This window comes from Barbus barbus, assembly GCF_936440315.1.
Source record: "Barbus barbus genome assembly, chromosome: 15".
Classification (NCBI taxonomy): domain Eukaryota; kingdom Metazoa; phylum Chordata; class Actinopteri; order Cypriniformes; family Cyprinidae; genus Barbus; species Barbus barbus.
The window spans coordinates 27,486,497-27,500,349 of NC_136743.1; the positions used below are offsets into that span (position 1 = coordinate 27,486,497).

The 13,853-nt window shown below is 40.9% G+C and overlaps 1 protein-coding gene across 1 annotated transcript in view; it reads right to left on the reverse strand.

The window, feature by feature from the left end:
* LOC306881894 (xenotropic and polytropic retrovirus receptor 1 homolog) overlaps positions 1-13,853 on the reverse strand; it is a 34,743-nt gene that overhangs the window by 9,370 nt on the left and 11,520 nt on the right. The window lies entirely within an intron of this gene.

Here is a 13,853-nt window from a genome sequence, read left to right on the forward strand (position 1 = left end):
AAAAAAAAGCAGTGAAGCTCTTTCTGCAGAGCAGTACATCAAGTTAATTTGCTGGACCTTGTAAATAAACCTCACTGGCTAAAAAGTAGCATGTTCACACACTGCCCGCAGAAAATGTTATTCTTGTTTATTTCTGTGAAGAAATCTCAAGGATATCATTTGGATTTCTCAAGGAAAAGTCATTACAAGCATTTAGAGAAGATTCAAATGAACCTTTTTGCAAGTGAAATTTGATTAAAATAAGGGTCATCATCCAGGTTGATAACTGGAATACACTCTCAGGAAACTGAGGATACCCTTTTGGACGAACAATCAATTAATCTGGAACTCTTGTTGCATTAATTGCACAAGGAAACAGTGGTCTCATTGCAAAGGAATCATTGTTATCAGGTCCAGACAGAATCTGCACTAGCAGAGCTCCACATACAACTCAACAGATTTACAGAATTGGAAAGACCCATGTAGTAAATGTTCTAAAATCTAGCCTTATACCATGTCTACACCTGATGTGAGCAGTGTGCTGCAACAAAAGAACATTATAATCTGATTCTGTCTACACTGGATGCAGTGTGGTAACTACACAGTACACCGATACCCTGATGTTCCAAATGCTTGTGCAGCTTCCAACAACAGGAAAGATGGATTTGGAACATTTGCTTTTACACATCCAGTGTAGACAACCTTTGAAGATATTCTGAAGAATGCTGGGGTGGAAACAACACTGGACAGTGGCAGTCTATGACAACAATTCTTAAAAAAAAAAAGATTTTTTTTTCTTGCGTTCACCAAGGCCGCATTTATTTGTTTTGCATTTATGTATTTGCAGTAAAAACAGTAATACTGTGAATCGTTATAAATTAAATAGATTAAACAGTTCTCAATTTTAATATATGGAAAAAGTAGTTTTTCCTGTGATGGCAAAGCTGAATTTTCCGCAGTCACTACTCTTCAGTGTCACATGATCCTTCAGAAATCTTTCTAATATGATGCTGTGCTCAGGAATCATTTCTTATTACCAATGCTCAAAACAGTTGTATTATTATTATTATTTTTTTGGAAACTGTAATGCTTTTTTCAGGATTCTTTGATGAATAGAAAGTTCAACAAAACAGCATTTATTCAAATAAGATTTTTTTTTCTATTGATCAATTTAATGTGTCCTTGTTGAATAAAAGTATTAATAAAAACTTTGAACAGTAGTGTATCTTTTTTGCATTCTGCACAAGAAAGAAGGCCGTACAGGTTTGGAACGACATGAGGGCGAGTAAATGATGACAGAATTTTCGTTTTTTGGTTGAAGTATCACTTTAAGGAATCCCTGTATAATTATTCTGCGTCATGTCTTTCCAAGATCCTTAGTCTGAGAACCAAGAGTCAAGACTAATTAAGTCAGCATGGTCTTAAATCACAATAATCATAACAGTTCACAGGTCGTGACTTCAAACATTTACAGTTAGGGGGCATGTGAAGTTTCTGTTGACTGTAAATACTTTTGACACCATAGAGACGTAACTGCATGATATTCCCCTCTGAGGGACAAAACACAGAGCGCAATGAGGGTAAGTCTGGCTGAAACTGTCCAGACAGACAGACAATGAATCAATATCTCAGGACTCGGGAAAATGACTCATGGCTTGAAATACCTGCATCATTTTATCCTAAGAACATTTTAAGAGCATTGCCTCCTAAATTAGGAGTTTGACATAGGCGTAGAGACTCATTTAAGAGTAACTCTTAAAACAAAGAGGCCAGTGAGAAGAATATTGTTACATGAGCGTGTGGAATCTAGAGTGAAACAATGAGGAAAGAGAGGAAGGTTTGCTTTACACACATTATTACATATTTCATTTACCAAAGCTCATGTTTTGTGGTCTGTATATGTGGTTGAAAAACACGTGTCATCTGACGAAACTAAAACATTACTTTCAGCTGCGATCCTTGAAACACTAGACTCACAATCCAACACTTCCACAACAAACCCTGTTAGTCTATTAGGCTTTGTTCATAAATTAGCCACATGTTTAAATCTGCCAAGAATCATTAATGTGCTATTAGGTAGGGCTATATAAGATTTATAAGGAACTGCTTCCTTGATCAAAGTACTAAACAGAGTTCAAAAATTCCATATGGGTCAAAAATCTCTCAGAGTAATCAGTAGACTTATCACATGATAAGTCCCATATCAGTTACTATAAAACCCTCAGGTAAACATGTAAGAAATATTTTGGCCATTTGAGGTTCAGTGAGTATTATTGTGTAAAAACACTTCAAAGTGAAAGGGTTAAGATGATGCTGGGTTATTCTCACAATAAACAGTTTGATCTGATCTGATCCAGTGTTAATACCGGATTACTCCAGCTCTACAGCAGGGAGTCCTTCTCTGCACTGGTTTAGGTAACCTTCCCCAGTGAGACCTTCAGCTGGGTCAAAGTGTCTGGCCTGCTATGAAAGCACACAGTTCAGTTTCATATCAGCTTGGTAGGGATGAACATACACAGATCTCTCTCTTAGCTGAAGCTCCTGAGAGAGAAAATAAACTACTTGAGAACTTGTGAACTGAAATCTTCCAGGGAATGCATGACCTCACAGGAGGTACCCTCTGTGTTTATTTAAACCTAACATTGAGCAGTATGCAGAATCACGATTTCTTTCAAATCAACAGACATGTCACTTTATCAATGTCAATTCTCTTTTACTCTATACCTTGTTTTAGTATTGTCTGTCTGTATTGTTGTCTTTAGTCTAGTATATTTGTCACTGTAGTTTCCTGAAGGAACTGTATTTGGCTTTTTATCCATTGCCATGCAATGTGCTGAAATGACAATACAGTTGACACTGAATTTAATCATTAGTTGCAGTTCTAGGTAAAATTACCTTAAATATTACAAGATTCAAGATTCAAGAGTTTTATTTGTCACATACACAATTATACAGAGTATAACCAGCAGTGAAATGTAGGTCAGGTCCGCTCCAAGGACAGTGCAATTATAAAGTATACAAATATTAAGAAGAAGTACAAACATAAAATAAAAGATAAGATAAAATAAGATAAGATAGGATAAAAAATATAAATATAAATGTGCAGGTCAGTATGTTGTTGACAAATAGTAATGAGAGGAATGTGCAAAAAATAATGTGCAAAAAGTTGTACAGGGTATTTGAATAGCAGCAATATGAGGTAGAGAAAAATTATGAATAGCTTATTGATATATGATATTTACATGGAGAAAAAATTATGAATAACTTGTTGATATGGTGATATTACATGGAGTCAAGTGATATTATGACACAGAGTTAGAGTTTAGGAGCCTGATGGCCTGGGGGAAGAAGCTCCTCCTAAGTCTCTCAGTTTTTGCCATCAGGCTACGGAAGCGCTTACCAGATGGTAGCAAAGTGAATAGACCGTTACCAGGGTGATTAGAGTCCTTGAAGATTTTAACAGCTCTACTTTTGCAGCGTTTGAGGTAGATGTCCTGCAGAGAGGGGAGAGCAGACCCTGAGATGCGCTCAGCTAAGCGCACAACTCTCTGTAGTGCTTTGCATTCCTGATTGGAGCTGTTTCCATACCACACTGAGATGCACTGAGTCAATACACTTTCTATGGTCCCTGAATAGAAAGTTTTCAGGATTGCTGGTGAGACCCTGAATTTCCTCAGCTGTCGCAGATGGTACAGTCTTTGCCTGGCTTTCTTAACCTGTGATTGGATGTGTGTAGTCCAAGTCAGGTTCTCGGAGATGTTTACGCCGAGGTACTTGAAGCTACTCACCCTCTCCACAGGTGTCCCACTGATCATAAGAGGAGTGTAGGGCTGCTGCTGTCTCTTCCTAAAGTCCATGATCAGTTCTTTAGTTTTCCCCACATTCAGTGAGAGACAGTTGTCCTGGCACCATGATGTGAGTCTCTCTACCTCATCCAAGTATGCGGTCTCATCGTTGTTGGAGATGAGGCCCAGAACCACAGTATCATCAGCGAATTTAACAATGGATGTGGAGCTGTGAGAGGACACGCAGTCATGCGTGTAGAGAGAGTAGAGCAGGGGACTCAGGACACAGCCCTGTGGGGCTCCTATGTTCAGAGTGATGGAGTTTGAGGTGAACTGGCCAACTTTCACCACTTGAGGTCTGCCGGTGAGGAAGTCTTGAATCCAGTCACAGAGTGAGGAGTTTAGGCCGAGGTCTGTGAGTTTAGAAGCCAGCTTGATGGGGACTATAGTGTTGAAAGCTGAGCTATAGTCAATGAATAGCAGCCTTACATAATTCCCATTGTTGCTGTCCAAGTGTGTGAGGGAAGAGTGGAGAACGTGAGAAATGGCATCGTCCGTGGATCTATTTGGGCGATAGGCAAACTGAAGAGGGTCCAAAGTATCACAGCTTTGAAAGAATTGCGTACCAGGACGAAATCTCCATTAAGAAATCTAGGGACTATGATCTCATTCTTAAGACTGTGAAGCACTGCCAAGTAAAGACGGTCATAATCACTCACGTAGCTTTGTACGCAAACACTTAAAATTAGAGGTTTATGACTTCAAACACCTGCACCATCAGCCCTTTCCGATATCCGTCACCAAGAAAAATAAGCATCTTATTAACGAAAAACCCTCGTCATGCAGGTTCCCCTCCAAAATAATAGCTTTACTTAAACAATCCCATTAGCTACACTTATCACCACCCATAAAAACCACAAACTTTGACAGAAGATTACAGTTATTTCTGGATAATCACAACTACCATCACCCCACAGCTTAGAAAAACACTCAGTATGCAGGTTTATGGCTCTCTGGGAGCTTTAGTACTGTTGTAGGAAAAAATGTACATCTGGACATGTGTGTGTGTGTGTGTGTCAGTTTGCACGCTCGGTAACCTTTGGATGCAAATCACTGCTTATCTGAGCGCTAGAACAGTCCTCCATAAGTTTTCATCAGCCATGGGTCTTGAGCTGAACCCAGGGAACTAAAAGATAGCATGACATTACAACCGAGACAAAGGTTTTCCTTATCACACGTTTAGACATTACAATCTGACAAAGCAATTCAATTACACACTGTGCTAAGGATAACTACACTTCACATGTTCACTGTGGTGAGGTAACCTTACACTGATTTTTGGTCAGGATTTGTCATTTCCAGTTACTGCCATTAAGACAGGTTGGAACAAACCAAAATAGACAAAGACAGGATTTTTTTTTTTTTTTGCTGTTTCACGAGTTCACCCTTACATATAATAAACTGAGTAAAGGTCTGAAGGTGAGGAGTAGGGCTGTGCGATCAATAGTTCAGCTCAATATTGTCAATAGTGTGCAGCACAGTATGAGTACCGTTACCCTGCTGAAAAAAACAAACAAACAAAAACAAAAAAAAAACAACAGAAACCATCAGAAATTCTTAGTTTCCATAAAACCAATTACAAAATTCCTTTTTCTTTTGGGCATTATTCCAATAGGAATTACTGTTGTTCTATTGGTTGCCACCTGCTAGATTACATCCCACCAATAGAATGCATCAAATACCAGCAGACACCATTATAGTTTACATTAAAAACCAATACAATTCCCATTATAACCATTAAATCAATTACATTTTCTATTGTCTTTTGGGAGGGGTTCTACTGGTTTCTTGTGTTTGTTAGTTTTTTTCTGCTGGGAATATTATAATGGTATTACTACTTTTACAGAATTACTGAATTTCACAGGAAAGATTTGTTTATTTTTTATAAATAAAGAACTGTATTTCTTTAGTAAATTTTTAAAGTATTACATGTTAAACGGGCTGATTTATTAATTTTTAAGCATTTGGGATTTTGAGAACAAGTGGGAAATGTGCTGAATGTTTCATTTCATCCAAGTGAAATTAGCAAGCAGTTAGACTTAATTTACATTTGTTTCAAACGTGGAGCCAGGCGCGAGTGGACACAGGTTGCGCGCGTGCGCCAGGCCTCGTCCATATTGCCAGATGTGCTCGTGAGAGACTTGTGGAGCAGAACCGGGTGCGAGACTGCGAGTATAAAAGAGCATTACGAGACAGGCTGCGTGTAAACGGCTTGTCCGTGAGACGCGGGAGATGCACAGCGAGGGAAAGAACGGAGCGAGTATGAGAAGCATTCAGAGACACGGGCTGTGTGTGCGGTCTTCTGAATTAGCGAACAAACTTATTTCAAATTAATCTGTTGGGGAAATAAAATGTGTAAGGTAACGTTCATGCAGCCTACAGCTCTTGCAAATTACCTTTTTTGTTCGTTGTCTGTCATTTCGAAGCTAAAGTTACATATGTTTTTCTTTAGTTTAGCCTAACTTTCGATCTGACCCTTTTTTAACGGGTGTTGGCTAGAGCAGTGCTGCTGATTGGGGAGAACGGAGGTGCGCTCACTCTATTGGTTAGTAAGATTGTCACTCAAGGCTGGCAGTCATGCATATGCTCTGGAACAGAGTAATATCGCGTCCAGATCGCAGGCTTTGCGATTAGCAAATCGCAAAATCTCAAATCGCGATTTCGATTCGATTTTGATTAATCGCACAGCCCTAGTGAGGAGTTGGGGTGGTTGAGGGATGCTGAATGACTAGAGATGATGAAGGTAAGACTGCTTTGATTATTTATAGGGGTTCTCTCGTGCTGGTTGGATAGATGGTGTAATTACTCATGATGAATTGGCCATGTTAATTATATGCGCATCGCGGTGGCATCTGGAAAGAGAATGTGGCTTCTGCGGAAGCGGGCACTGCTGCGGCAGTGGGTAAATACAGAAGGCGGCTCCTGCGGGAGCAGACACCGCTGCGGCAGTGGGGAAATACGGAAAAGGCTCCTGCGGGAGAAGACACTGCTGCGGCAGTGGGGAAATATGGATAAGGCTCCTGCAGAATGATTCACTGCTGCGGCAGTGGGGAAATAGGTAAGGCTTCTGTGAGAGTAGTTACTGCTGCGGCAGTGGAGAAAAAAGTGAAAAGGCTCCTGCAGGAGCAGGCACTGCTGCGGCATCTAAAAAAGAGAATGTGGCTTCTGCGGAAGCGGGCACTGCTGCGGCATCTGAAAAGTGAATGTGGCTTCTATGGAAGCAAGCACTGCTGCAGCATCTGAAAGAGAATGTGGCTTCTGCAGAAGCGGGCAGTGTTGCGGCAGTGGGGAAATACAGAAAAGGCTCCTGCGGGAGCAGACGCTGCTGTGGCAGTGGGGAAATACAGAAAAGGAGCTCTGCTGCGGCAGTGGGGAAAAATGGAAAAGGCTCCTGCGGGAGCAGTCACTGCTGCGGCAGTGGGGAAATAAGGCTCCTGCTATGGGTGGATTTGTGGATGTTAAAAGAGATGGCTATGGTGGGTCTGAAGTTCGAGTGAACAGGAATGGACTGGCATTAAAGGGGTCGGCTGATGAGGGTTCGGTGAGCCTCTTTGATATGAAAGAGGTCTGATTGAATGTAGGTCTTGAAGGCCTCTGATGTCTGGCGGCCGAGTGCCTGGATCTGAGCCTGGGAGAGGCCTTTTGGGGGACTGTGGTAGCTGCGCCTATGTGGAAGGAGTGGCTGGAGTAATGAACTGCTACGATGCCGGATGGCAGTAGAACGGACTTGAGGTGTTTTTGGAACCAGAAACATGGCTGGGCATTTGGTCATCAACAAAAGTGGGTCAGACGGGAGTTTAGCCTGCGGGGTTCTGTAATGCAGGTAGGCTAGGAGGGTTTGGTATGGTTGGATTGGTGACTGCAGATTGAAGTAGTAAGGGGTTGGGAGTGGTTCCGCCTCTGGTGCCAACAGTCTGATCTTATGACAAAATCTGTTTTCTGATGCTGCTGGCTACAGGGGGTGGTTCCAAGGCAAGAGTGAGTGCACGGAGGGATGGGTAGTGGTGTGGCGCAAGATAGAGAGAAGGAAGGGCGAGCATGCGAGAAGGGAGGAGGAAAGATAGCTGCCAGAACCGCTTGCGGAGGCATAAGTGTTGCCAACTTATTTATTGCTAGATTTAGCAATTTCTTAAACTACCCTAGCAACTTGTTTTTCAAAGCAACTAGCAACAAATGTAGCCATTTTAACAATTTATTTGGCAACCTTTAAAAAGTGATAAAATGGTAAAAGGCATGCATTTTTCTCTTAACCACACAAAAGGAATAAAGTATTGAAACAGCTAGCCAGCCAAGCGGCACATCGGCTGGTAATGTTAGACATTTTGAGAGACTTGCCTAGCAGTACACACTTCACATATGAATTAAGTTGCAGGTTGCACTTTGATTTGTACCTATGATCGTTAATCATTTACTGTTGGTCTACTGTGATCAACAGTGAAACTTTTCTCTTCCACTGTTGATCTTATCTACAAAACAAAAATTAATCTCATCAGTCTTATCTATCATTTATTGAAATGCAATGTGTAAAATAAATACAGGTAAAATGCTGGTGAAAAATATATAAAATTTGAATAATTTCAGTGCATATTTTACGCATTTTTGCATCATGGTTATATAATGACATTAACATCCGTGACATCATTGAGCAACTTTTAGCAAAAAATGACCTGCCTTAGCAATTTTTATCTGAAAAATTATATGGCAACACTGGTGGCCTGCGCCGCTAGCAGAAAGCCACAGTGAAAGGCTGAGTCGAAGCGGGAAGTAAGTGAGGCTTTGCCATGGTAAAAACTGGGGCGCGGCCCAGACTCGTTGAAGGTCTGCTGTTGCGACCCAACGCTCGAGGAGAGCTGGGTCTTGTGTGGGACAATGGTGGTATCGAGTGAGGCGAGTTCGGGGCTTTGCTCGATCTATTGGCCTCCTTGGTGGCTGGAGTGGATTTAGGAGTGAAGTTGGCTAATTTGCAGGGTGACAAATAGATCGTACAGATCCGCTTTGTTTACCCTCCATGAGAACGGTGCATCGGAATTAATGAGTGTTTGCATGATACTGTCCACTTTCCCAACACAGGAATTGTTGGTGCGGCTGAATGATACAAGGATGCCAGGGAAGTTGGAAGTTTCGGCAGTGTAGGTGAGGTTAAGCCTTGGCGTCGGGGAAATCGTGTGGCTGGTCGAGCAGAGCGGGGGCCGCGATGGAGACTGGGGCTCGGCGGCGATGACTGGCGGAGAAGGAGTGATCCTGGGGCTGCCGGATTGCTGCGGAGGATCCAAAAATCCAGAGTATAGGTCTCGTTGTTTGGATGGGAAAAATTGGGTCTGTGAAAGGAGTCACGTGACGTGCTCATGAACCTAGTCGTACTTGAGTAGAGCTCCGTACGCTTGGCCTCTTTTTGCTGATTTGTTTCGTTTTGTTTTAAGTTTTATTCATTGGTGGTGCTTTACCTGATGGCATGCAGTCGTAAACAGCAGGAGTTGTCTCCATCGGATTCTCCGATTAAGAAGAAATCCAAGCCACCGACCACGAGCGATATGATGGACAAGATGGCGAATACTGTTGCACACTTTAAGGACATTCTAAGAACCGAGTTGATGGCGATGCGGAACGAGTTCGCTTCTCACATGTCAGTTGTTCAGTCGCTATGCTCTTAACTGGATCTTCTTACAGGGGGGATGAGAGAACAAAAGAAAGTTGTTGCAGATCACGATAGGCGAGTATCCACGCTCGAGCAACAGGTTGTGGACTTGCAGGATCGCAATAGGCGCAGCAATCTGCATCTGGTCGGATTGCCTGAAGGTTCTGTAAAGGACGACCCTATGGGTTTTTGAAAAGATCGCTACCAACGTGGCTCCCGTCTCTGGCGGCAAAGAGATTGAAGTGGAGCGAGCGCATCGCGTGTACACAAGCCTCTCCTCAGATTGCGCTAAACCACGGGTTTTCATCTTTAAACTGCTGCGGTACACGGACAGGGAGCTCATTCTGCGGGCCACCAGACTTCATGCCCTTGTGAAAACTTCCGACGGAGCAACACTGTCTTTCTTTCCAGATTTTTCTCCGGTCACCGCAAAAAGAAGTGCATTTGTGCCAATTAGGAAGGAGATGAGAGACGCTGGCATACAGAATTTTCTCCTTTATCCTGCAACGCTGAAGGGTATTCTCAATCAAGATGAACCTAAAATGCTACAAGGTGGTTTAATGGTAGACTCAACTGGTTTTATTTTCAAACTTGTATTTTGTCTTATTATGCAGTAATTCTGTTTGATACCCATTACTGACTTTAATATTCTGAGTTGTAATATTAATGGGTTAAATGGTCCTCACAAACATACAAGGTGTAATAAGTTTTTTTAAGTGGTATCTCACTCATCTTCGGATAATAAAACCAAGGGAGTACTATTATTGGTGCGGAGGACTTTAAATATTACTATTTTAGAGAAAGGTTGTGATACAAATGGTAGAATAACACACATAAAAACAATAGTGGAGAATAGGAATATTGTATTTATCTCAGTTTATGCCCCTTGTATTCCTGACCCTACTTCTCTGTTTTGTCAAACCTATCTCTCTTGAAGTTTTCAGATTTTGAAATTGTATTGGGTGCAAATACGAATTCTGTAATGTCGCATATCCTAGATAGATCTGGACCAAAGGAATCACACTCTCAAGCTTTGTGTTCTGACAAACTTTGGCAATGTGTAACCTCATCCTCTTTGGTGGACAGTTGGCGTTTATTAAACCCAAGTCTTTCACTTCTTTTTCTGCTACTCATAAATCCTATTCGCGAATTGAAAACTTTTGCAGTCAATTCTTGAGTTTATTGAAATTAACCAAGGTTCAGTGGATGATCCTCGAACACTTTGGAATGCAGTTAAAGGATTTATAAGGAATAACTCAATGCCTCTTTCCTTCAGAAAAACCGACACAAAAAGATAGTTGAACTGGAATCACAGCTCCAGAATCTGACTAGAGATAATCAGCATTGTTGCTCAGACAATACACTCAGTAAAATCAAGGCGGTTAGGTCCGAACTCATTTCATTACTGAGATCCAGGGCAGAATTCCTGATCCAAAGATCCAGGCAGAATTACTATTTTCAAGGGAGTAGACCAAGCCACCTTTTAGCCCTAAGATTACACAACAATGAAAAGTTTGCTAATATTTCAGCTGTGAAATCCCAATCTGGGCTCATTATGACCCAAAATACATTAATAATCGCCTTTCACTCTTTTTACTCTAACCTCTATACTTCTTCCGCTGATGGTGATCTTTTGCATCTTTTCTGTCCAACCTTGATTTACCTAGGCTGTCAGATTCAGAATACCTGGCTGAACCGATCTCTATTCAGGAGCTGGAGTCAGCAATTCGATCTATGAACAAGGGGAAATCCCCAGGCATAGATGGCATTCCAATCGAATTGTATACTACTTTTTGGTTGGATTTAGGCCCCGTCATGTTAGATATAATACATTTTTCAGTTACTCAAGGCTCAGTTCACCCATCCATTAACCCATTGGGGCCGGCTGTATCGCCGGCGATACGAACTCGGTTTTTTTAAGATAAGTGCAAAAGACACTAAAAATACTCTGTTGATTTTGGTCACACAAATAAGTGTTATACAGCAATCAAAACTGTTAAGTGTCTACTTTTTTTGAGTACACTCACGATTACAACAAAACTTTGTGGTTTTGGGGAAAAAATAAAACAAACAGGGTGCGCTCTCTGTCTTCTCCGTGATCTGTTTATAGTAACGTGTCACTAAAATGAAGTGTAACCCAGCAAATACTCAACACAGAAACATGAGTTATCTCTATAGAAAGTCTAAAGTGTCTGCTTTCAACTGAAGTAAGTGTTGTCGAAAACAAATGTTCTGTGATAAAGTAATCCGTATGAAACCGACACGATGTTCAGTCTGTCCAGTCTAACTCATTATTTCTAATGAGATCCCGCCCCCTCGTGTTCACATGTAAATAACCACGTGACCAGCGCGTGCTTGGAGACGCCCAACAACAAACAAACAGTCACGAGACTCTGTTCATCTCTGCTGCTGTTCGTTTCTGGAAGAAGCCGCGCTGAGTAAAGGCTGGATTTACCTCAGAATAAGAGGAGAGTTCATCCAGAAGACATCGATCGATCTGATGAGTAAGGTAATGCTTGTTTTTTGCAACTGACAGCCAGAACACTTACCTAAAATCACCCAATTTGAGGTGTATTAGTCACACAGGACTAGTTTAGGGTAAACGTACCTATTAAGCTCACTTCCAATTTTGAGATCAGCTTATAAAAAGAAAAAAAATATTTATTATCCTACTTGATGTCTTAACCAATTGATATGTTTATTACTATATACCTCCTATAATTTCAAGTCAATCACATCATTGCAACCTAAGATATGGGTCTCCATATGTTCACACTGTCTAGCGGCCATTTTGAAAGCCTTCTAAAAACTTTCACTAAAAGAGGAATGTGCACCTTAAATGTGCGTTTTTTTAGATGATTAAGCCTTTATTTTGTGTACATTTCACTACTTATTGTAACATTAAGAGGTTAATGTTCAGACTTTTGCATATTATAACCTGGAACTTGGATGTGGGAAATAATTACATTAGATCCAAAAGATAATTTTAGAAAAATAGCACAGATGCTACAGAACACAGTTAGCTGACTAGCTGTATAAGATTGTGTGCTGCACTAACATATTACTTCACAGGCATTACTGGCTTGTACTTTTACATCCATAATATTATAAATTGACAGTTTATTGCTGGTCTATCGTTTTACAGTGCTGTAATTTTTCATAAAAGATTTCATATTTTAAAGTGAGCTTAAAGGGTGCACTACTATGAAAACCACACAGCGTCAGTGTGTACAATGTGTGGGGAAGTCGTGGCCTAATGGTTAGAGAGTAGGACTCGTAATCCAAAGGTTTCGAGTCTCAGGTCCGGCAGGAATTGTAGGTGGGGGTGAATGTACAGCGATCTCTCCACCCTCAATACCACGACTGAGGTGCCCTTGAGCAAGGCACTGAACCCCCAACTGCTCCCCGAGCACCGCAGCATAAATGGCTGCCCACTGCTCCGGGTGTGTGTTCACGGTGTGTGTGTGTGTGTGTACTTTGGGTAGGTTAGTGCACAAATTTCGAGTATGGCTCACCATACTTGGCCGTATGTCACTTTCAATAATGAGACTAGTTTCTGTGTTCATCCCCATGAATTAAATGTTTAATTGGTTTGTTTTATTTGATTTTTGAATGTGTTACTTAGCTGAACGTGGACTAGTATAGATGTTGCAATGTGCTTAGATGACACTTCATTATGAATATATAACTGATTGACTCGAATGCCTTGTTGCTTGATTTTAGTCTTCTGTTTTTTGTTTTTTTGTGTTTGACTTTGTACCTTCAAAAAAATTTTTTACACAACTATTCTTTTAAACCTTTCCTAAAAATGAACAAGAATTTTTAATAAAACATGATGTGAGCTTAATGGGAACAGGAGTGTGCTTAAAGGGTACAAAAATGTACCCATTAAGCACAGCCAGACTTTTTGAATTTAATGATGTATCTCTTAACTGAAATGCTTTGGTCATTTAAAATCAAATATTTTTGTGCGAGAGATTAATATTTGATTTTAACATAACGATTTGTACTGAAACCAATATCTTGTGCAATAAATTTTGGTGAGCTTAACAGGTACGTTTACCCTATATATTATGTGTAAGTAACTTAATTGTTACTTCAGATGTTATCTGCAATGTTTATGGCTTTTTCGGGCAGGATAAGCGATATACTGAATAGGGGTGGGAGAAGAAAAACTCTTACGATTCTGAATTTCTCTCTTTAACGATTATGAATATTTCAGAATCGATTCTGAGCTTGGGTTTTTTTTTCAGCATATGCCACGTGTGCGCACTAGAGACATGGAGGGCTTCATTGTACAGAATTTGCGCTGTGAGACACAGGCGCATTGCTTGTCAGTGTGTGCTTTCACCCAATGTGTTTTACTTTAGATATGCTTTCATTAATGCAGTACT